This window comes from Fukomys damarensis, unplaced genomic scaffold (assembly GCF_012274545.1).
Source record: "Fukomys damarensis isolate Sample0158 unplaced genomic scaffold, DMR_v1.0_HiC HiC_scaffold_38, whole genome shotgun sequence".
Lineage (NCBI taxonomy): Eukaryota > Metazoa > Chordata > Mammalia > Rodentia > Bathyergidae > Fukomys > Fukomys damarensis.
The window spans coordinates 31,738,854-31,762,661 of NW_022900950.1; the positions used below are offsets into that span (position 1 = coordinate 31,738,854).

The 23,808-nt window shown below is 36.2% G+C and overlaps 1 protein-coding gene across 4 annotated transcripts in view; it reads left to right on the forward strand.

Annotated features, from left to right (window-relative positions):
• The first annotated feature begins 15,381 nt into the window (after positions 1–15,381).
• The window catches only part of Pan3 (poly(A) specific ribonuclease subunit PAN3), a 126,444-nt gene continuing 118,017 nt past the window's right edge, over positions 15,382–23,808 (forward strand). For 2 of the 4 annotated variants that reach the window (XM_010623842.3, XM_033759917.1), the window contains exon 1: positions 15,382–15,647. The gene's annotated coding sequence lies outside the window, so the exon portion shown is untranslated. The remainder of the gene's footprint in view (positions 15,648–23,808) is intronic. The other 2 variants (XM_010623841.3, XM_010623844.3) reach the window with 1 other exon arrangement.

Sequence of the window (23,808 nt, forward strand, 5' to 3'; positions counted from 1 at the left end):
CGTGCCCGTGTGGAGTGGTGTCTGCAGTGTTGAGGTTCCCTAGTGGGAGTGTGTACGGTAGGGGGCGGGAGGTGAGGGGCGGGCTTAAGACTTAATGGAGTGGATTGGAGGAACTGAAAAAGTTTGTAGAAGACTTGCAAGCGAAAGCTTTTCCAGACAGGAAATGCTTTCTAAGTATTAGAAAGGAGAGGACCGCACCTTTTCTAGTGTTTGCAGATTTAAACGAGAGTTTAGGAATTTCACAAGACTGGCATTTCAACACAGTTTTCCTGAAAGCTATAGTAGGGTTAGCTGGATGTCAGGTATCCTGTCTTCAACAACTTGGTATCAAGCAAACTCCTAGCATTATCCCCTGAAAGCGTTTCTTGTGCAGCATAGGTTTAAGCGCCACTGAGCCCTTGGGTGAAGATGTACAGGGTTGTTTATTGTTTTTACCTTTCAGTTGTTATTTTTGCAGTGCCAGGAATTGAACTCTGGACCAGCTGCATGCTAGGCAAGGGTTGTACCATTGAGCTACATCGCCTTGCAACTTTATCGTTGGTAGCGAGTGGAGTATAGTGTTGTAAGTGTAAATTTTATCAGTATTTTATGGAGTTTGTCTTGAAAGAGTAGGGTAGTTGCCAGGTTTCTCGCCCGCCCCTTGGTATATGAATCATTTCTAAACAAATGGGAGTCCCTTTTTTGGGGTTCTCAACAGCTTTTAGATTTTGAAATAATTTGATAGGCAGTTTAGGAACATATAAAACATTTTTGTCTTTTTAGAAAAATTGTAAATGAACTTGGAATGTTTTAGTACTTGTTAGGATTATTTAATAATTACTTATTTAGAGGTTTGTGTCCTAAAGATTGTGTTTGTTTGGTATGATGGGCTTGACTGTAAGGTAGATATATTTGGTGAGGCTGATATGCTAAGACAGTTTGTAATTTAAGGTGTTTTATAAAAAAATGGTTACTTTTTTTTTTTTTTTTGGTATTGGGGATCTAATTTGGGACCTTGCACTTGCGAACCAGGCTGGAACCACTGATCTAAATCCCCAGCCCCTGCAAATGGTTACTTTATTGATGGAATTTTACCTTTTTTTTTTCTAGACGATTGAGTTGTAGTTCAAATTAATTTTACAGTAATACTTCTTTAGTAAGCAATGAAACTGAACAGTATCTACCTCTAGACACATTTTAGAATTCTGGTCTTGGGTGTAATAATCTTACGAGGACAGGCAGTTTTAAAATAGCATTTTAAAATTAATAGTCATTTGACAGTTATCTGATTAAATAGCTGATTGATGTATTTGGAGTCTAGGGTAGTGGTTTTAACTTGATTGGCTGATGCTCCTTTTTTCTATGTAGGCTTCTTAGTGAAACAGTAATATCTGTACTCCTGGATGAGATAAAACACTGCAGATTAGTGAGTGGCAATTTTGCTTAGGAATCAGTTGGATTGTTTAAGTTTTAGTGGAATTCTTTTGCTCTGTTCTATTGTACTTTTGAGATAAGGTTCATCTATGAAGTAAGTATATGGGGCAATTTAAATAGATAACACATTTTAAGAAGTATTGGTATGAGAATAAATCCTATTCGTTGTTGATCTGGTCTTATCACATCCTGAAGACAATTTTGTGTTTTTACATAAGATTTTTTTTTTCTGGGTGCTGCGATTGAACTCAGGACCTGGCAGGCAGCAGCACCACTGAGCTAAATCCCCAGCCCCAAGAATGTATAGTATTCATCTGAGAGGCCATAATCTGGTGTGCTCCAATAAAGAGAATATACCTGTGGAGATAATTTGTTTGGCTTCCTTGGTATCTTGTATGTGCATGTGTGTGTATTTGTGGACTTTTTATTAAAGTACCTGTATAAAATAGTGGTTCAGTCCATTTTGTGTTGTAATAGAATACTGGGTAATTTATAAAGAGAAGAAATTTATTTCTCATTGTTTTGGAGGCTGAGAAGTCCAGTATGAAGATGGTTGCATCTCGTGAGGGCCTTTATACTGTGTCATCATGTGACGAGGCAGGAAAGCACAAGGGTGCTCCAACTTGGTCTTCTAATAAGCCCAGTCCTACCAGTTACAACCTTAATCCATTTGTATGAGCTCAACCCTTACGACCTAATCCTCTATTCTTAGGTCCTCCCTGTTACTAGTTTCTTACGCAGGGGATTGTTTCCAACACTTGAACTTTAGGGGACACATTAAAACCATAGCATAGAATTTAGCTTCAGTGTCCTTTTCACAGTGCAAAACATTTATTTCAAAAGGATAACTATATATTTCCCCCAAAGTCCTAACCTATTCCAGCATCAATTACAAAGTCCAGAGTCATATACAGGTAAAACTCAAAGCATGATTTATTCCGAGGTAAATTCCTCTCCAGCTTTGTGTGGGTGAAGTGAGCAAGTGATTCGGTTCCAAAATACAGGGGTGGAACAGGCATGGCAGGTAGATACTCTTATTCCAAAAGGGAGAAATAGGCAAGAAGAAAAGGGTACTTGCCTTCCTAGGCTGAAGTTGCAACTGGTGGCCCTATTATTCTGTGGTGTATGGGGCTATTCCATTAGGTGTTGTCCTAGTGATGGCTTTCTAGGTTGGCTCTGCCTATGCCAACAGGTCTCTGTCAGGGTCCTCAGGCTGTCTGGGACATCATTTTTAAAGAGACCACTGTGGCCCCACAGCTTTTGCATTGTATTCTTAGGTTATGTGGACACTGCCAAAGTTTATAGCCTCTTTTCCTCTGGCGTGGTGGCTAGACTTGTATCCTGGGGCTGCTTAAGCGGCAGCTGCTAGGTGTGAGGAGCAGAGTTGCATAGAGATTCAGGGCTGCAAGCTTGTGGAGGGTGCCTGGTTCAGTTCCCAAACCTAGAGCTCTGGGCCTGCCCCTGGGAGAGGCAACCTCAGAGATCTCTGGAATGCTTTCTGGGTCACTTTCATTATTTTGTCTTTTGTCCTTCTGTACACCCTAATCTTAACAAAGGATGGGTTGGCCACATTCTTTCATTTGCACTCTTAGTCTTTTCGTTCTTTGCATGGTTAGACCATTCATTTTCCATATCATTCTGTCTCTGCTTTTCTTTTAATTACAGATTCTATATTTAAGGTTTTTTTCTCTCACATCTTACTGTATACAGCTAAATGCTGTTCCTCTAATATTTCTTTTAGAAATGTCTTCCATAGTATATTCTAGTTCATTTGTTCGTAAGTTTCCCCCCCCCCCCCGTAGAGCCTTCAAGCATGGACATAATTCAGCAAACTTCGTGACTTTGTAACAGGATGGCCTTTACTGTGGTTTGCAATACCTTGTTCCTCATTTCCATCAAAGACCTCACCAAAATTGCCTTTACTGCTCATATTTCTCTGGACGTTCTGATCACAACCACCTAATCTCTAACAAGTCTCAGACTTTCTGTACACTGTTTTCCTCAGCCTTTACTAGAATTTCCCTTGATGTTTGCTCAGGGCAACACAAGCTTTTTCCAGGATGCAATTCAAAACCGTTCCAGCTTTCACCAGTTAGTTCAGATGCGGCTTCTACATTTTCAATTACCCACTTCCTGGTACCAATTTTTTTAGTATGCTTCATATTGCTACAACAGAGTCCCACAGACTCAATAATTAATAAAAAGATTTATTTCTCACTGTTTTTGGAGTCTGAGAAGTCTTGGTGCCAGCATATGATGAAAGTCTTTGTAGTATAATCTCATGGCAGAAAGTGCAAGGGCTGAGAGCAAGCAGGGCTTTTATAACAGGACCCCTCTGGAAGTAAATAAAATCCTATGGTAATGGCATTAATCTTTTTATGAGCACAGAGTTTTAACTGACCTAACTTCTTAATTATGCCCTGCTCCCAGTGCTGCTTCCTTGTGGATTATGTTTCCAATACATGAACTTTAGGGGTTTTGTTAAAACTATAGCCCATACCTAAAGAAAAGGATCCAAGTCAGAAGCTCTTGAGATTTTTACAAGAGAATGTATACCATATAATAAGCACTCAGATCAAGAGCTAGAACATAATTAGTATCTTCCGAGGACCTTCTTTTGCCCCTTACCAGTCGCTACCTTTTCTGAAAGTAACTCTTAGTGATCTCTAGCATTACAGACTAGTTTTGTGCTTCTTTGAACCTTTATAGCAATGGAATAATCTAGTGTATACTCTCTAGTGGGTGTCTTTCTACTGTATTTGTGAGATATTCATATTGTTGTATAGAATAGTATCTTTAATATCATTTCTGAATAACTTTACATTGTATGACTATGCCACATGTTATTTTCTCATTTTATTGTTGGTGGACATTTGGGTTTTTAGTTTTTGTCCATTAAGAATTCTGTATGTATTTTGGTGAGCAAGTCTACACATTTCTGTTAGATTGCCTAGGACTGGAATTTATGGGCCATCATAGGAGCTGTTTGTCTGTCTGTGCAGAATAGGGTATACCTTATGTGTTGTGGGATCCAGGCTTAATAAGTGATGTCAAACAACTTTCCCAAATGATTGTAGCACATTTACACCCACTCCAGAAGTTAATGAAAAGTTTGGTTGCTCTGTATTCTCTTCTAAACTTGAAGTTATCCATCTTATAACTGCAACTATTCTGGTGGTTAGAATTCATGGTATAATATTGTGGTTTTGTAGGTGTTGTTTTCAACTGGGTTATTGCTAGCAGTGACAAAAATAAAACTTTAAAGATTTAATAGAGAAATACAGGTTTCTGATTTTCTTTGAAGGGCAACTGTGGAGCAAGACTCAACATTTCACCATACACCCTAACTGTGTGATTTTCATATTGGGCGTTAGAGTTTTGACCTGAGCTATAGAATTGTTTTGTTAATGTTTCAGGTAAAACAAAACCTTAGAGATAAAGTGTGTGAGAAAAATTATCCTTATTTTGCAAGCATTGAGAAACTGAACCACAGAAGTATTTTCTTAGTATGCTTAGTTGCCGTGCTGTTTCAACTTTGAATAGGACCTATGCTTTGATGTCTTTGCTTGCTTTTTACTTTATAGTGTGTTACATTTTCTTTCTGCAGCTCTACAGTAGTAAACATGCTCCATTTGTGAGTAATTGTTTTTTTTGTTTTTTTTGAAACAGTATTTTGCTGTGTAATCTAGGAAAGCATTGAACTGACTGTGTAGTCCAGGATAGCCTTGAATTGGTGGCAGGTCTCAGCCTCCTGAATGCTGAAAATAGGTTATTAAAACAAATAGACAAGCAAGGCACTTACTTTTTAAAATTTTCTTTTGGACCTGAAAAATGCTAAGGTTTAAGTTGAAATTGTATTCAATTGAACTGTTTAAATTTTCACAATAGGTATAATTTTCAAGGTGCTCAATTTTTAGAAGCTAAATTATGTAAATATTTATATTCTATGCATTATTTGAAACCCAGTAGATTTATTTTACCAGAAACATTTCTTTTTCAGTTATACTAATTTAGTTGGTAGTGAAGGCTTTGGAATAAGACATATCTAAGATGGAATCTTGACTCCTTACTGGCTTTGGGACTTTGGCCAAATTTTAATCTTTAAGCCTCAATTTTTCTCATTTTAATATTTATGTAGCTGTTTTTGCTTAAGACTAGTTTTGATGTTAAAAATCTGTAACTATTTATATAGGAAAGTGAGGACTGAGAATTTGCCATTGGATATTGGTCTAGGTTTAAATATTTTTATTGCCTAATCCAGTACATAACAAAGACTTATAAATCATTTCATTTCACACATTTAATATCATGCTTTCAGGGTGGCAGATTCCTTTCTGGTAGAAATGTAACACTGAACAAAAAAAATTTTGCCCTAATGAAGTTTACATTCTTGTGGTAAACAAATAAATATAAGACAATATGTTTTAATAAGTGTTATGAAGAAAATTGAAAGGATATTCTAATTAATATAAGTCCAGGTAAGATCAGTTAATATAAGTAAAACACTTTTTGTCTATGAAAATACATTTGAAATGACTCTCTGGGAAGATAAATTATAGCCAAAACAAATCAGAATGCCTGCTTGCATGTATCATTTCATAGAATTCCCCTCACTCCCTCATATTTCAGTGGACAAGAGGTTTCGTTATTATCTCATCTTCCCTTCCTTTTAAAATTAACTTTCTATTATTAAATAATTGCAGAGTCACATGCAATTGTAAGAAATAATGCAGAGATTGAGTATATACCCAGTTTTCCTCAGTGGCAACAAGCAGCATTAATTGCTACAGCTACATCTTATTCACATTTTTCCCAACTTAATTAGCACTTTGTGTATATGTGTATATTTTTCATTTTATGGAATTTATCATGTATAAGTTTAATATAATCAAGACAGAACAATCACGTCACCCTCAATTTGCTGTTTTATAATGAGCCTTCCCTCCTAACCCCTGGCAACCACTAATTTGTTCTCCATTTTTATAATTTTGTCACTTTAAGGATGTTGTATGAATTGAATTATGTATATAATTTGAAATTCATTTTTTTCACTTAGCATAACTCCCTTAAGATTTAGCCATGTTATATGTATCATGAGGTTTTTTTTTTTTTTTTTTTTTTTTTTTTTTTTTTTTTGGTCGTACCAGGGATAAAACTTGTGACCTTGAGCTTGTGAGGCAGGTAGTGGAACCACTGAGCTAAATCCCCAGACCTAGTATTTTTGTTGTTTTTTTTTTAATTGCTGAGATTTTTCTTACCTTTGTAACTTGGAAGTTTATATTAGTCTTAATTTTGTGACAGCATTGTTTTTGGGGTACTGAAGATCGAACTCAGGACCTCAAGTTTGTCAGGTACTGTGCCGCTGAGCTAAATTCCCAGCCCAACAGCATTTTTAAAACATGCTTTTCTGTACACATATGCGTTTTTGTGTACAAAAGTTATGAACACCTACAATACCTAGAAATGATATTTTAAAAATTTTTGCTATTATTTTTGGGAGCATTTGTTGAGATTTAGATATGTTTATCTGTTTATTTTAGGGTTGGTTTTTAGTCTGTAGTTTATATTCTCTCTACCCCTGCTGGAGGTCAAACTCTGGGCTTTGTGTATGCTGGATCTGACACTGCCACAGCCCCACCCTTTTTGTTCTTAAATGATAAAAAATGTACTTTTCTCTGTGGGTGGTGGATTCTACTGGAACAAAAGTGGATAAAGTTAAACCAGTATCCTTTTACTGCCTAGGGGTAATCATTCTTTATAGTGTTTGTGTGTGTACACACACATGCACATTTTTAGACCATTTCTATACATATAAGATAGTGGTTTGCCTAATATATAATGTACTTATCTATCATGCAACATATATATGTATATGCATATATAATAATAAAATAATAATAATAATAATTATTAATGTTGATACTAGGGGTCGAACTCGGGTCCTTGTGCTTTCGAGGCAGGCCTCAGAACCCCTGAGCTAAATCCCTGGCCTTGTATAAAATTATTATTATTAACCTGGGCTACCGTAAAATAGCATAGACTGGGTGGCTTAAATGACAAGTTTATTCTCTCAGTGTTCTGGAGGCTGGAGTCTCACATCAGGATGCTGGTTAATAGAGTAAGGGGGCTCGCCTGATTTCAGACATGCACTGTCTTTCCTCCTGCAGGTGCAGAGGAAGCGTGCTGATGTGTCTTTTTTTTTCTTCTTATAAGTACACCAGTACTAATGGATTAGAACTCTGCCTTTATGACCTTATTTAACTTTTATTCCCTCCTGAAGACCCTATCTCGAAATATAGTTACATTGGGGACTAAGGCTTTACCTAGGAATTTGGGAGAAACAGTTCAGTTAGTAATACATAAGTTTTGTATCAGCATTTCTCTTGATGTCCTGTTTATGAAGTAGTTATTGTGCCAAAATGGAATATAATAGAGTAATTTGTTTTGTGAGCTGTTTTCTCAAGATTTGTTAACAAATGAATACATCTAGTTTTTATTTTTCTTAACACTATTTAGGAAACAGTACTGGATAGGAGACCTGAGGTTTTATTTTAGTGCTGTCTCTTACAAGGTAATTTTGTGCCTTAGGCTGGTCATTTGCTTTATGTGAAAATACATTTCTTTATTTATAAAACAAGAGAATCAAATGTGGAGTATTGCCTCAAATCCCTTCAATTCTAAAGTACTATGTTTTAAAGATAGTTATATTCCAGAAAACAAATTATTTCATTTTAATCCTAATAATTTCTCCCTTCCTCCCAGTAAATTTCAAACAAAACACTGACCACTCAGCAAATTAGTTTCAGGTAAGGGCATGCCAATCTCGTTGCTTTTGACTGAGTTAATTGGCATGTAGATAATAGTCCTGTTAAAAAAAAATCTTCCTCTTTTGATGTCTGTTTTGGTATGTCTCTCTTTTCCTTTAAAAAGAAAAGGTATTGTCCTTATTTTTCTGAGATTTAGAAAAATAGAAACATCACCTTATTTTTGGGATGAAAATATGTAATATATGTGTAGTTTAAAAATTTAAGTAACACAAAAGGGTACAGAGAGGAAAATAGACTACCTCTATTCCAAGGTTCCTGAGCCTTCTCTCCAAATAACACTCTTTTTAGTTTATTTTTTATCCATACTATTTATATCTAAAATATTCTTTACCTATATAATCATCCATATTATTTTCCTACCTCTAATACGTATGCACGTGTGAGAGTACATATAGAAGTCTTATCTACTTTGGATTTTCTCACTTAGTTGCTTATTTTACATTTTGTTCCACATTGACATGTAGAAATCCACCTTACTCCTTTTCATGGCTGCATAATATTCAGTTGCATATGTGTAGATTTTTAAATGATGAATATTGAGATTGTTTATAGCCTTCCACCCTACTCAGTATTTTGTGTATGGCCTTGCACATGCCACCATTGAGTCATACCCATACGCCCTATAATTTTACTAGTATACATGATGGTCCGCAGTTATGTCTTAATATATTATGTTTATCAGTGGATATATACATAATATTAAAGAGTATACAGAATCTCCTGTAATCTCAGCTTGGTATGTTAAAAAAGCAAACATATGAACAAATGAACTCCCCAAAAACCTGTAGCCCAGCTTGGTCAAGTGAGTGACTAACAAAATAAAAAATAAAAGGCTGGGGACATAGCTCAGTGTGAAGGCCCTGTGTTCAATCCCCAGTACTGCCAAAAAACAAATCAACAATACAAACTCAAACCAAACAAAAAAATAAGAAAACAAAAAACTCAAAGATTAGTGTTATTAATAGTCTTTCATTGTTGATCTGCGTTCTTGACAAATGTTTTAAGCTGCTTTCAGAAATTTCAAATAGAACATGATGGAGTGGGATAAAACTGGAAAAGATTTTGTGTATCATTTGGTTTAACTTTCTTATTTATTTGTAAACCTATTCTGTCCTGAATTAGATTAAAATTGATTACATTGAAAAAAATCAGGAGAGAAAGACAAAAATGGAATAGTGCCTTTTATATTTATTTTTTTGGTGTTGAGGAGCAAGCCCAGGACTTTTTGAATGTTAAGCATGTGCTCTGCCTTCAAGCTATACCACTATTCTAGGCCCTTTTAAATTCTGTAAGTGATAAGTGATCTTTCTGGTTCATGGACTCTGCAGTATTTCAGCTATCTCTGAGGAGGAATCTCCATGACAAAAATGGGACAAGGAATCTTCTCCTTATTCCCACAGCTTGGAGATATTAGCAGGGCAGCTTTTTTTTTTTTTTTTTTTTGTACTGGAAATCAAGCTTGGGACCTTATGCTTTCAAAGTGCACCACTGAGCTAAATCCCCAGGCCAACAGGGCAGCTTTTACAGAAAAATTTTAGTAAAGTTCCTTGATACATAAAAAGAATTTAATGTATACAAATAATATTTTGAACAGTTATAGATTATGGCAAGTATTCATTCAGTTTAGTGTAATTTGAGCTAATGCTAAATGGAGTTTCATTCAGTTAAATGATGGATATTGGTTGTAGGGTGTTAAGTGAGCAGAGTAAAGGATTAGTTTCAAGGCAGCAGAAGGATGGATGGAATTAGCATCATTTCAGATGTGGAAGGCTGCATGTGCTGTATCACTGATGTATGCATCCCAACCTGATACATTCTTCATTTAAGTGTTTGTGTTGGTATGACTTTTTAGAGGTCAACATTCATAAAATTAAAATGGTCAATCTATGTCACAATATTTCCTTTTTAGACTCACCCTACAGAAAAAAAAAAGATATATACACAGAGCTTTTAATTACAGCTGATCTGGGGTAGTGAATATTTATTGAGTGCTTGCTCTGTTAGCTACCATTTTAGGTTCTTAGTATACATTAGTGAACAAAATAGATAAAAGATCTCTTTCTTTGTGGAGTTTATATTTGAATGGGTAAGGCAGATGATATAACTCCATTATAACTGCCGTAAATTTATAGTTTGTTGAAAGATGACAATTGCTGTTAAAAAAGTAGAACAGGGTAAGAAGTGAAATTGTAGAAATAGGGTTATTACAGAGTTAAATAGGTAAGAACAGACCCCACTGATGGTTGTATTTGAGCACTAACTGGAAGGAAAGCCAAGCCAGTTATCAGGACAAAGATTATCTTTGGCAGAGCTGTAACAAGGTCTTAAAGAAGGAGGATGCCTGGCACATTAGAAGGCTAGTCGGGCTGATATGGAGGGAGGAAGGGAAAGCATTAAGACTTTAACTTTTATTTTCAGTCAAAGGGAGTGAGTGATATGATCTGACTTAGGTGTTAAAGGTAAGGGAGGAGGACAGGAAAGAATTTAGGAGTTTATTTACAAATAATGTAGCCAGAGGTAATGATGGAATGATGGTTTACACAGGATATAGCAGTGAAATTGTATTGTCTCACATTACTCAGATTCCAGATGTATTTTGCAGATAGAGCCAAGATTATTTTAGATTGGTTGTAGGGTGTCAAGTAAGCAGAGTAAAGGATTAGCTTCAAGTAAATATAAGGATGGATGGAATTAGCATCATCTCAGATGTGGAAGGCTGCAGAGTAGATGTAGGTGAGATCAGGAGGGTGATTTTGTTTCTTGGTGATCTTTTTGTTTGCATGTGTGCAAGAGAGAAGGCACTCTGAGAAGGCACTCTCTCACTTTTTTTTTTGGAGCTTGAAGTCAAGGGCTTGCACATGCTAATCATGTCTCTATCACTGATATATACATCCCAACCTAATACATTCTTCATATAAGTGTATGTTGTTATAACTTCTTTAGAGGTCGACATTCATGTAATTAAAATGTTCATTCTTTGTTACAATATTTCCTTTTTAGACTCATCCTACAGAAAAAAAAAATATATACACAGAGTTTTTAATTACAGCTGATCTGGGGTAATGAAAAGTTGAAAAGAGAAATTTGTATTACTAGGCATAAGAATAGCATCCATACTATAGGAAGCCACATAGCAGTTATGATAAGTGAGAGCTTTCTCAACATTTTTTTTTTTTTCTTTTTGGTGCTGGGAATTGAACTCAGGACAACTCAGGACCTCCCACTTGGCAGGCAGGTGGTGGTACCACTGTGCTAAATCCCTGGCCCAGTGAGGGCTTTCTATACTGATAAGAAAAGACAATTAAGATATATTATATTGCTGCTGGGCATTGGGGCACACACCTATAATCCCAGCACTCAGGAAGATCTGTGCAAGTTGGAAGCCAACCTGGACTACATAGTGAGTTCAGGGGCAATTTGAACTACGTAGTGAGATGCTCTCTCAAAAACAAAACAAAACAAAGCATATATTGCTAAATGAGGGGAAAGAAGTTATAAAAGTGTATGATAGTTTTTAAAGATGTAGATATAAGAGGAAAAGACCTAGAGGAATATATGTTGTTAATATTATTTTTGTGTTGGCCTTATGGGTTCTTTCATTTCTGTATTTCTAGACTTTTAAAAAATTAAGTTTTCATAATGAGAAAAAAATCAGTAGTAAAAATGACTAAAAAATTTGCTCAAATCCTATCCTGCAGACATGAGCTTACTACAAGGATTTAGCAAAAGAAATTGGAGATGTTTGCAGTTCCCAGGTTAGTTTCTCCACAGTTCAGTATTAACCTTTTCTGGCTAAACCATGGGTTTGGATGATCTTACATTGATACTTTACTAGCAAACTGGTTTTAAAAATGAAACTTTCTCTTTATTATTTTATTTTTTTGGTACGCAGGATCGAACTGGGGACCTTGCGCTTGTGAGGCAGGCGGCAGAATCACTGAGCTCAATCTCTGGCCCTCTCTTTTTATTATTAAATTCCAAGCCTCTTTTCTGAGAAAACAAGAACAGTGGAAAACTTTTCAAAACATACTGCCTTATTGGTAGCTTTGTTTGGAAAATAAGTAATCATCTTGGATGGATTCCAAACTAAAACTCTTTTTATTGGAAGGCTTTTTTTTCAGTAAGCACTGTATTCAGGTTGCCAGTACCAGATAGCTTCCTTTAGGAGTAGCACAGGTTTATTTGTTTATGGTCAAATATCTAGCAAGTTCATCTTAGAAGTCTGTTGTGTTGCAGTGCAACTCGGAATCAATGGTGTTATCACAGTCTTTCTATGCTGCAGTTCTTTTTTTTTTCTTCGTTTTTAAAAATTTATTTTAAATTGATATTAAACTAATACATGTGCAAGGTTTTAAGTATCAAAAAATATTACAAAGCTTGTAAGGAAAAAAAGAGTCTTCTTGGGAAATAACCCTTTCTTGTTGAGCAGTCTTCCAGTTCATGAAACTCCACCCTGCCCCCAACACCCTTTAGGTGATTGCTTTTCACCTGCGCTATTTCAGCTGCTCTTTCTCATTTATTTATTTATTTATTTATTTATTTTATTTTAGTACATGTTTGAAGCAATGATTACATTTATCATGAGTTTGTATATGTACATAATGCATCTTAATTCTGTTTCTGTCCCTTCTACCATCCCTCCCTGCTCTTTCCAACTCTTATTTCCATTTTCTTTGTTTTAGCCTCTTTCCTTTTTTTAGCTCCTCCCCTTCTCCCATCTCTTATTTTCCTCATTTGAAAAAAATCTCCTTACTTTCTATTATCTTTTATTTTGGTCTTTATTTATATTTTGGGTTTCTTATATAAGCCCATTGGATATTTAAGCATATGTGTCTGACTTATTTTACTTAACATTAGGGTCTCAAGATACATCCATTTTCCTGCAGATGCTTCAAATTTATCCTTTATAGCAGAGTACTCCATTGTATACCACATTTTCTTTATCCATTCATTAGTTCATGGATATATATGCTGCTTCCAAGATTTAGCTATTATGAATTATGCTGCTATAAACATGGATATGCATGTATCATTGTAATACTACGTTTTTACCTCTTCTGGGAAGATACCTAGAAGGGGAATAGCTGGGTCATATATATGATAGAATTTCTAATTTTAGTTTTTTGAGAACTCTCCATAATGGTTGAACTAGGTTACATTCCTACCAACAACATAGAAACTCCTCCCCCATTATTGCCAATATTTGATTTTTTTTTTTGGTACTGGGGATCGAGCTTGGGTCCTTATGCTTAGCGAGGCAGGCAGTGGAACCACTGAGTTAAATCCCTGGCCCAGTATTTGATTTCTTGATAGTAATCATTCTTTCTGGATTAAGGTAGTATCTCAATGTTGTTTTAATTTGCATTTCTCTAATGGCCAGTGATAAACGTTTTTTCATGTATGTATTAATCATCTATTTTTCCTCTGAGAACTGTTCATTTTAGTTGCCCATTTTTTGATTGGTTCTTTTATTTTTTTTGGGGGGTGGTCTAATGTTTTTATTTCTTTTTATATTCTAGATATCAGTCCTCTGTCTGAGGAATAGCTGGCAAAATTTTTTCCCCATTCTGTATGTTATTTCTTCTCTCTGTTGGTTGTTTCCTTTGATGTATGAAGCTTTTAAATTTGATATGATCCCATTTGTTGAATTTTTGCATTTCTTGTGCCATTGAGGTTTTGTTCAGAAAGTCCTTGCCTACACCTGTGTTTATAGAGTTTTATGTAGTTTATCTTCCAGCAGATTAATTGTTGGATATCTTAAAAACTTTCAGGCTAAATCAATGTATTATATATACTCCAGGAAATAGTAGGGTGTCGGCTGTTTCAAGATTTTTTTTTTCTTGCTGTAAACATTACCGTGACTATCTTGAAAAGATGTGACATCTTCCTAAGGGCCAGTTTGTTTGACATACTTCACAGTTTTAAAAACAATGTCTGTTTCCCCTTTGGAGGTCTGATAATTTATGCAGGGACTCACTTATTAGTAAATAACATTGTATATGTGTTTTCTGGACATTGACTAGAGAGCTTTATTTATCAAATTTTGTTGAACATTTCTATTTTCTAAGTGTTATGGAATACAGTAATGCAACAAATATTGTCTTGGCTGTTTATAAATATATGGTACAGAAAGGAGTTTGAAGAATATAAATTATGGGATGCTTTGATATGCTGTCATAAAGCATGGGAGAGGAGGGGAAAGAAGCAAATTATTACTGCATTTTTAGCTTAAAAATATGTGATACTATCTAGAGACATTTAGTAATGTGCAGTTGGAAACATGGAGTTTAAAATCAACGGAAAGAAATGTGTGTAGAATTTTCTGAGCCTTTGAAGTAAGGCTGTTTCGGTTCAGATCCCATCTCTGACACTTCATGAGAATGGGTAGTAATTATACATCTTAAATATCTGTTGAGATTATGCATATAAAACAACCAATAAATGGTTGTGGTTATTATTTATCTGTCATAACCAGGAATGAGTCTTTCAAACAAAATGATGCAAATTTAAGAGGGAAATAATTGGTTTAGTTGGATTGCTAGAAAGCTAAGTACTTTAAGCACATTGCTAACTCTTTATGTAGGTTATGATTTCATATTATATTCTGTGCTTCTGTTGACAGTGAGTATAAAAAGTGTCCCTAGAAATCTTTTCAACTCTTGAAGATGTCATGATATTCAGTGCTCTATATAGAAATGAAACTTGTAATAAATTTTCTGAAAAGTTTAGTACTATGAAAAGTATGTTTACTCTAACAAATTAGTATTTATTTTACTAGGTATATCAACCTATTTCACACTGCTATAATAAAATACTTGAAGCCTGAGAATTTCATACAGAATAAAGCCTTATTTGACTCAGAGTTTTGAAGGTTGAAAGTCCAAATAGTATGGTACTGGCCCTGAGGAAGCTCCTCTTGGCTGCATCACTTGGCAGATGGTGTCCTGGCCAGAGCCTGTGTGAGAGGGAGAGACCATGCTGGTAAGACAGAAAGCCAGAGAACAGGGAGGGGCTGGCCTTGCTCTCTCTCTCTTTTTTTTTTAAACCCTCTTATTGGTACTAATCAGGGTTTCACAAAAACAACATTAATTCCTGTTCCCAACTACTTCCTGCTAGGCTTTACCTATTAAAGGGTACATTCTTTGTGTGTGTTGGGGTGGGGGGTATTAGGCTTTGAACCCAGATCTTTTGCACTGAGCTATATCCCCAACTCTTTTTTAAATTTTGAGACAAAGTCTTGCTAAGACATTGAATTGGCCAGGCTGAGCTTACACTTGGCTGTCTTCCTGCTTCAGTTTCCTAGTGTCTGCCATCATACTCAACTCTACTGCTTCTTAATAACACCACACTGGGGAACTCCTTCCAACCCCTGAACCTTTGAGGGATGCTCTCAGACCATAGCACTAGGTGAGCAGTTTTTTTAACTTACATTTTTTTCTTTTGTTTTGGCTTAATGTTTACTTGAGATGTTTTCTTTAGCCTATGTTCTTGGTTTAATAATCTCCATTTAATTTCTTATTTTTACAATACAGCTCTGTTGTATCTTGTGTGGGGCTTAATAGAAATTTATTGTCTTACAGTTTTGGAAACTTAGAAGTATGAGATCAAGATGTTGGCTGGGATGTTTTTTACTGACAACTGTGAAGAGAATCTGTTCCTATTGCCTAGTTTCTGGTGGTTTGCTGGCAATCTCTGACATTCCTTGGATTAAGAAACATAATTTCAATCTGTGCTCTCACTTCACATGATCTCCCTGTGTGCATGTTTCTGTCCAGATCTCTCTGCTTCCTTCCTGATGCTCAGGATCATGTTCTGTGGGCTAAACAAATACTTCATCACTGAGGAACACCCCCAGCTCCTCATTTTTGTATTTAATTGATACATCGTAATTGTACATATTTATGGAGCACAGTATGATTATTTCAGAACATGCATACCATGTTAATGATCAGATCATGGTAATTGACATATGTCATCTGATACTGTTTCTTTGTTGTTGTTGAATTTTGGGGACATTCAAAATCCTATCTTCTAACTATTTTGAAAATATTTCATTTAATTGTTGTCAACCGTCATTATCCTACTTGCTATATAATATTAAAAGTTCTTCCTCCTATTTACCTGTGCCCTGAGCCTATTAATTATCCTCTCTCCATCCATCTGCTTCTTTCCCACACACTTCCCAGGGTCTGATAGCTACAGGTTTCTCAGATTTTTATAAGGCTACCAGTCAGACTGGATTAGGGCCCACCCAGTGACCTAATTTTAGCTAATGACATCTGCAATGACCCAATACATAAATAAGGTAACATTCTAAGGTACAGGGGTTAGGACTTCAATTTAGAATATGGGGGGTTCCAGTCTTAGTACTTGTATGGTTAAAACAAATGAGTACTGTACATAAATAAAATGCCTAATTTGGGTCATGATTGTGCATTGTTACTAGGGTGTCACTTTTCTCTGCTTATCACCAGTGTTGGTTAAAGTGCTTTGGACTTAGGTGGAAAATTGAAAAAAGTCTTAATCGCTTTATGGCTCTATAGAAACTTTATCATTAAGAATTGGACGCATAGCATTTGCAGTCCTTAATTACTCTTCTTGGAAATTTTCTTTAGTTTGTGAGCTTCAAAGGGAAGTCCAACAGAACAAACAGAACAGTGTCTTTCTTGCCAAGTCACCTGCTTTGGGTTTACACCTTTTCTTCCATGTAACTCCTGTGGGTTTTGTAGCAGATGGATAGAATGTGTGAGCATACTTTTTCATCGTTTATGTTAAAATTAATAAAAGCTTACATGGACAGTTTTCCTAATTCTATAGTAAGAGCATACTAGTGTTTCATCAGAAAAAGCAGACTGACTTACAAATAAGCTAGTAAATTGATACAAATGATAACCATAAAAAGCAACCATTTATTAAACATCCAGTATCATGCAGGTATGCCAGAATACTGATTAATTCTCATCAACAACCCTGGAAAGTAGATACTATTTGTGTTTTCCACGAAGTAGTCTGGAACTAAGATTAAATACACTGCTCAAGGTCAGTAACTGGTATCTGGCAGAAGCAGACCTAACAGTTAGCTGTATTCCCTCATTTCACAGTCTGTGCCCATTCCACAGTCCAGTAGAGAAAAGGAAAATGTAAGTATTTGCTTGAGAGAGCAGAGGAGCCCCCCTTTTTTTTTTGGACTTGTACCAGCTGTATGGTCCTCTGATATCTCTGAGTTTCATATTTCTCATTGGAAGAGTGGAGGCAATAAAGTAATATTTGCATGGAGTATCTAATTAAGGTTTGATGTGAGAATCTATTATATCTTTTAATTAACTTAAAAATATCTACTTTCAAAGAGTTTAATAAAAATAAATGCTTATACAAATGTGCTTATAGATTAGTATCAGTATTGTATGAAATATGTATAATTACAGATAAATATAGTATGAATATGGATGATGGTGGTAGTATACAAACCATAAGAATATAGAGGTTTAAATAGCTGGAGATAGCAATAAAAATAGGTCAAAAGGAAATAAGTACTTTACTCCTCTTTAATTTTTATTTTTTAAATTTTTAAATTTATTTATTTATTTTTGTACCAGAGGATCAAACTCAGGTCATGCTGCAAGGCAGGTGGTGGAATGACTAAGCTAAATCCCTGGCCCTTTCTTCCTCTTTTTTAAATGAATGATTTTTAAGAGGTACAGGTTTTAATAACTTGAAATAATTATGGGATACTTTCTGGAGAGAAGTGAAGAAAGGATAACACTTATGATCACCTCTGAGGATACTAAGCTCTTAGGATAGATTTCTCCACTTGAATTCCTTAAAGCATTGCATTCTTTTTATATGAAAAAATGAAATATGGTTATTTATTCAGGGTCATATAGCTAGTAAGTGGCCAAAGTATGTGCTTGTCTAACTCCAAGTATTACTTCTTTTCCATTATTTCTGGATCTTGAACATGGAGGCAGGTGAGTGTAGGAGTTCATTATACTACAGTTTGTAAAGTGTAGGACCATTTAAGAGTATTGTAAGGGGCTGCAAGTATAGCTTAATGGTTAAGCAAGCGTTTGACATGTGCAAGGCCCTAGGTTCAAAAAAGAGAAAAGGAATTTAGTGAGTATATTGGGCTGGAGGAGAGAGTTGAGTGGTGTCCTGATTACTTTGAAGATACTTTTATAGGAAATGTATGCTCTTACTATTTTACTCCATGAATTTTAGTCTTTTGGAAATACTAGTATAAAGTATTCAGTTTTTTTCCCTAAATGGCTATAGGTAGATACTCAGATGTCTTTTTTTTTTTTTTTTTTGTACCAGGGTTTAAACTCAGTACCTTGAGCTTGTGAAGCAGGCACCACTGAGCTAAACCCTTGGCCCAATACTCAGATGTCTTAAGACCAGTTAATGAATAATCTCTTTAAGAAAATAGCTTTATTGGGGCCGGGATTTAGCTCAGTGGTTCCAGTGCCTGCTTTGTAAGCACAGGGACCCAAGTTCGATCCCTGGTACCAAAAAAAAAAAAAGAAAATGGCTTTGTTGACATAATTTATATACTATTAAATTTACCCATTGTAAGTTTACAGTTCAGTTATTTTTAGTAAATATGTAGACTTGTCCAACCATCAAAACATTTAAAAAGGACTTCATTGTTTTTCATAATTATTGAAATTTGCAAGATAGATGGCATGATTTTCATATAATTGGTTATATAATATTTTTTAAAAGTTTCTTTGAGAGGGTCTTGCTATGTAGTTCAGATTGGCTTTGAGCTCACTTTATATCCCAGCATGGCCTCAGATTTGTGGCATTCCTCCTGCCTCTGCCTTAGAATGCTGGGATTAAGGGTGTGTACTACCATTTTCTGTTGCCATAACACAGTATTGAGACTGGGTAATTTATAAATAATAGTTTTATTATTAGTTTATGATTAGGAAGTCCAGGAGCATCACATGGTGAGACAGGGTAAATTTGCTGTCCTGTTTTTGCATGTCCCTCCCCTACTCTTAGCCCTTTGTTGGGGATCCAACACCCGGACCTTGTAGCCTAGGCAAGCATTCTGCCTACCACTGAGCTGTATCTGCAGCCCTTTGTCTTCTTATAAAACGTGTGGGGGTCTCACCTCCTCATGACCTCTTCCAGTGACTGAGGATTAAGTTTCCAACATGTGAACTTTGGTGGACACACTCAAACCTTAGCATTCCCTAGTGAGTATTTTTAGGAAGTGATCTTTCCTAATTTTGGGATTATCCCATTTCACATTATAAATGAAGACCCTGGGAAGTTGTGCAGTAAGGAAATGCAGTTTACTTTATTTCCTCCAGTATTTTCCAGATTTATTGAACCTCAGAAGACTGATCTAGTGTTATATTTTGGGGGAATTACATGCATTTCATTATTGGGAGGAAAAAACTGAAGATGAAGAACATTTAGTTTAAATGTCTTATGATCATTTCCAAACTGAAGGCTTAAAATTATCTCTTGATTTATGCTTCCCTTTCTCTAAAAAATTGAAAGTTTAATACAGTGACAAATTTGCTTTTACATCATAGTTACACACTTAGTAGCTTCACTCTTTGGGCAAGCTGTCTAATCTATTAACCATAGTCTGTTTAACCATAAAAAAAAGAGAGTATAGCCTTTTGAAGTCTTGGGGGTGACCCTGCCCCACAACTCTGATACATCATGTGGACTTGGGACTCTGCAGCAGTCACACTTCTGTGGTAGTTTTCTCTCTGTACTGAAACACTTTTCAAGAAAGCATTTGAAATCTAGGTGGCAAGAGCTGGGCCTCCATAGCTAGTGCACCCTGCACACTTGCAGAGTATGCCATTTGTACCTTTCCCAGCAGCTGTTTAAGCTGCACATGGGCTTAATGGAGCCACAGTTGAAGTAACCAAGGAGCACTGCCATAGGGAGTGGAGACTTAAGGTGTTCCCAGGTAAGGAGTGAGTGCTGGGACCCTGGTTGCCTTAGGCCATTCCCGTGAAACAGTTTTATTCCCATCACAGGCCCTGGCATTTCTGGCCCTGTGATAGGAACAGCAGGCTGGATAATATCCAGAATGCTTTTGGGGTAATTCTTGAATTGTTTGAATGAATAGTAGCTGGCTTCCTTCTGTCTCTATTCTCTCTATCAAAGTGGGAGGGGCCTGGTATTTTCTCACAAACATAATCTTTTTTTTTAGTCTTTACAGTTTCTCAGGCTGAGAATTTTCCAAATATAAATTCCCTTTTGATTATACATTTCACCTTTAACTTGTTTACTAAAAGCAGTTAAGCTTCTTAGCACTCTCAACTCTGTGCTTAGAGTTTTCTTCTACCAAATGTTGTAGTTCGTAGCTTAAAGGTTCTTCTTTCCAGAAAGCAGAACATAGTTTAGTCATGTTCTTTGTCACTTTGTAAGATGGTGGACTTTTCTTCAGTTTCTAATACCTTGTTCCACATTACTGTCTAAAGCCTTATCAGAATAGCCTTCACTGTTCATATCTTCTAGCACTGTGATCATGACCATTTATGTTATCTGTAAGAAGATTGAGGCTCTGTTGATAGCTCTGCTCTTCCTCTGAGCCTTCACCAAAATAGCTCTTTATGGTCCATTCTCTACTCATTACTCCATTCCAGAGCAAATTCCACATTTTTTTGGTATTTGTTGCAGCAAGCTGCATCTCATTTCACTATTATGTTTCTGTCTGTTTCTGCAGTTGTAACAAAAAACACAAGACTGGGGAATATATAAAGAAGAGAATTTTATTCCTTCCAGTTCTAGACATTGGAAGTTCATTATCTTTTTTTTTGGTACCGGGAATTGAATTCTGGTCCTTACACTTGCAAGGCAGGCCACCGAACCGCTGAGCTGAATCCCCAGCCCTGGAAGTTCAATATCAAGATGCCACCTGGTTCATTGTCTGGTCAGAGCTATCTCTTGATGACTTTGTTCCTTGCCCTCACGTAAAGGGCTTTCAAAGGACAAAATTAAAACAATTTTGTTCACTTAATTGGCTTTATTTTCAATTCCAAAATTGAATAACACTTCATTCCATAAAAGATAATACATTTTTGATAGACTAAACAAAGGAGGACCCATCCCCACACCCTGTTAAATCCAAGGACTGCCGAGTTACATCACCAGTTCCTCTGTCTGCCCGATCTGTCTATCTCTCTGTCAATCATCTGCCTAAATTGCCCAGGCTGACCTCACACTTGCAGTTCTCCTGCCTCAGCCTCCTGAGTATAACAGGCATGTACTACCATGCTTCCTTAGGAGGCTGGTTTCATAGACATACAAGCTAAAGAAAACAGAAACAATTAAAAAAAAAAAAAAAAGCAAACCAGTCACTACAAAGTTACTTTCTGTGAAAGGTGGGGAACAAGAAGAAAGAATAATAGAAAAATAACTGGTTAATATTAGCTACTCAAGTTACCTGTTTTGTACAGATTAAGAGTAGCTTGATTTTGAGGCTATCAGATTGGGAATTTTAGCTGTCTCTGTATTGTTGGTTTTGTGTCAATAAATAAGTTAGTTTCTAGTTGGTGTCAGGAACTTTAATTAGCATAAGTGATTCCATTAAGATTTTTAGCTTGCTCCTCCCCCTGTCCTACTACTGGGGATTGAACCCAGGGCTTTTTGCATTGAGGTACATCATTAGCCCATTTTTTATTTTGAGACAGTCTCAGTTAATCATCCAGGCTGGGCTCAAACTTGTGATCCTCTTGCCTTAGCCTCCCCTGGTTACAGGTATGCACCACTATGCCAGCTAGCTTGATCTTTTGAGGACTTATAAATTTAGTACAAAACAATGGCCTCTTGTAATTTTTATTTAATAGGATTGACAACTTCCTTTCATGTCTTTTATAGAGGCACTTTCCTCATTCAGTAGGATTCTGTCTTCGCAACTTAATCACCTTTAAAGGCTGTACTGTACTTCTTAATACTGCACATTGTCTATGAAGTTTCAACATATTTTGGGGGATACCTTTACACCATGGCAGAGAGATATTTATAATAAGATTTGTTGTTGTTATTGTTGCAGTACTCGGAATTGAATCCAGAGCCTTTACACTGAGCCTCATCCCCATCTCTTAAAATTTTTTTTGAGATAGTATCTTGGTAAATTGCCTGGGTTAAGCTTAAATTTGAGATCCTCCTGCTTCAGTCACCCAGAGTGCTTGGCTTACAAGTGTGCACTACCAGGCCAGGCTCAGATAAAGTAAGTTTTAATAGTAGAGATGGCAACAGAGGTTTTTAAAAAAAAATAGTAGCTTTATTTAAAGTAAATTGCACTTTTTTTTTTTTTTGGTACCTGGTATTGAACTTGGGACCTTGCACTTGCAAGGCAGGTAACAGAACCACTGAGCTAAATCCCTGGCCCTGTACATTTAAAAAAATATATTTATGTTATAATTTTCAAATTTGATTGCAAATGTAAGGGGTTAAGGGAGTAAAATGTTCTTGGTTATCTGTCCTGGCAATTTAAGGTCAATGATATTTATACTTAATGTATTTAAATCCAAACCATCCTATGAACATCTTATGAGGTATGTAGGACCTGTGTCTGTTCTAATTAATTAAAAAAATAGTATCTTCATAATCTATACAGGATGGAATAATGTATCACGGGTGTTATGTCTTGTATGTAGATGTTCCCAAAGCCTCATGAGGCATAGGTGGGACTTTTAGGAGGTGGTTGGATCTAGGGTGTGTGATGCTGAGATTAAGGAGTGACGCTGGGATTGATTCATGGTGTGAGGCTAGGATTTAGGCTGCCTCACCCTGGATGTAAGTGGTACTGGCTCTAAGGGTATGTAGCCTGGATAGGATATAAGGGACAGAAAGAAAGCTGCTGTGGTTGCTTGCTGCTTGCTTCCTTGCTACTTTCCTGGTTTGCTGCCTTCCTGCTTTCTGCCACCCATGAACTGATTCTTCTTTGTGATACCCCTCTGCCATTCCACCATGCCATAGAGGCCTTGGAGTTGGCTAGCTATGGACTGAAATCTCTGCAAACTGTAACCTAAACAAACCTTTCCTCTTTTTAACTTTGGGTATCTGGTATTTTGTCTCAGCGAAGAGAAAAATAAGACAATAGGTTAGTCGTTTTCTTGTTGAAGTATCTGTTCCCTTTCTCCAAAACAAGCAAACTAAAGTGTAAGCATGCATGTGGAATGTTTACTTAAAAAAATTTAACACCTGATTTCTTGATTTCTGGCCATATTAGCTCTTCAACTCTCACTTAAGGTATGTGTTTCTGTTAGAAAGCATAAGGTCTTATGTCAAAAGTTGTACATCTAAAAAGATTATAAGCTGGTCTAATATGGTAAAAATTACTACTAGATATTTGGTTATATATTAGGACAAATTCTATTCTGTTCTTTTGTTTTGTTTTTTTGAGACAGGGTCGTCTTGTTATGTATGTAGATCAGGCTTGCCTTGAATTCACCATGGAGCCCAGCCTGGCCTTAAGCATGGTGGTATCCTCCTGCCTCAGCCTCCGGAGTGCTGGGATTTCAGGCATGTGCGACCATGCCTGGCTAGGACAGATTCTATTTTTAATGATAAAATATTATTAAAAAGTTGG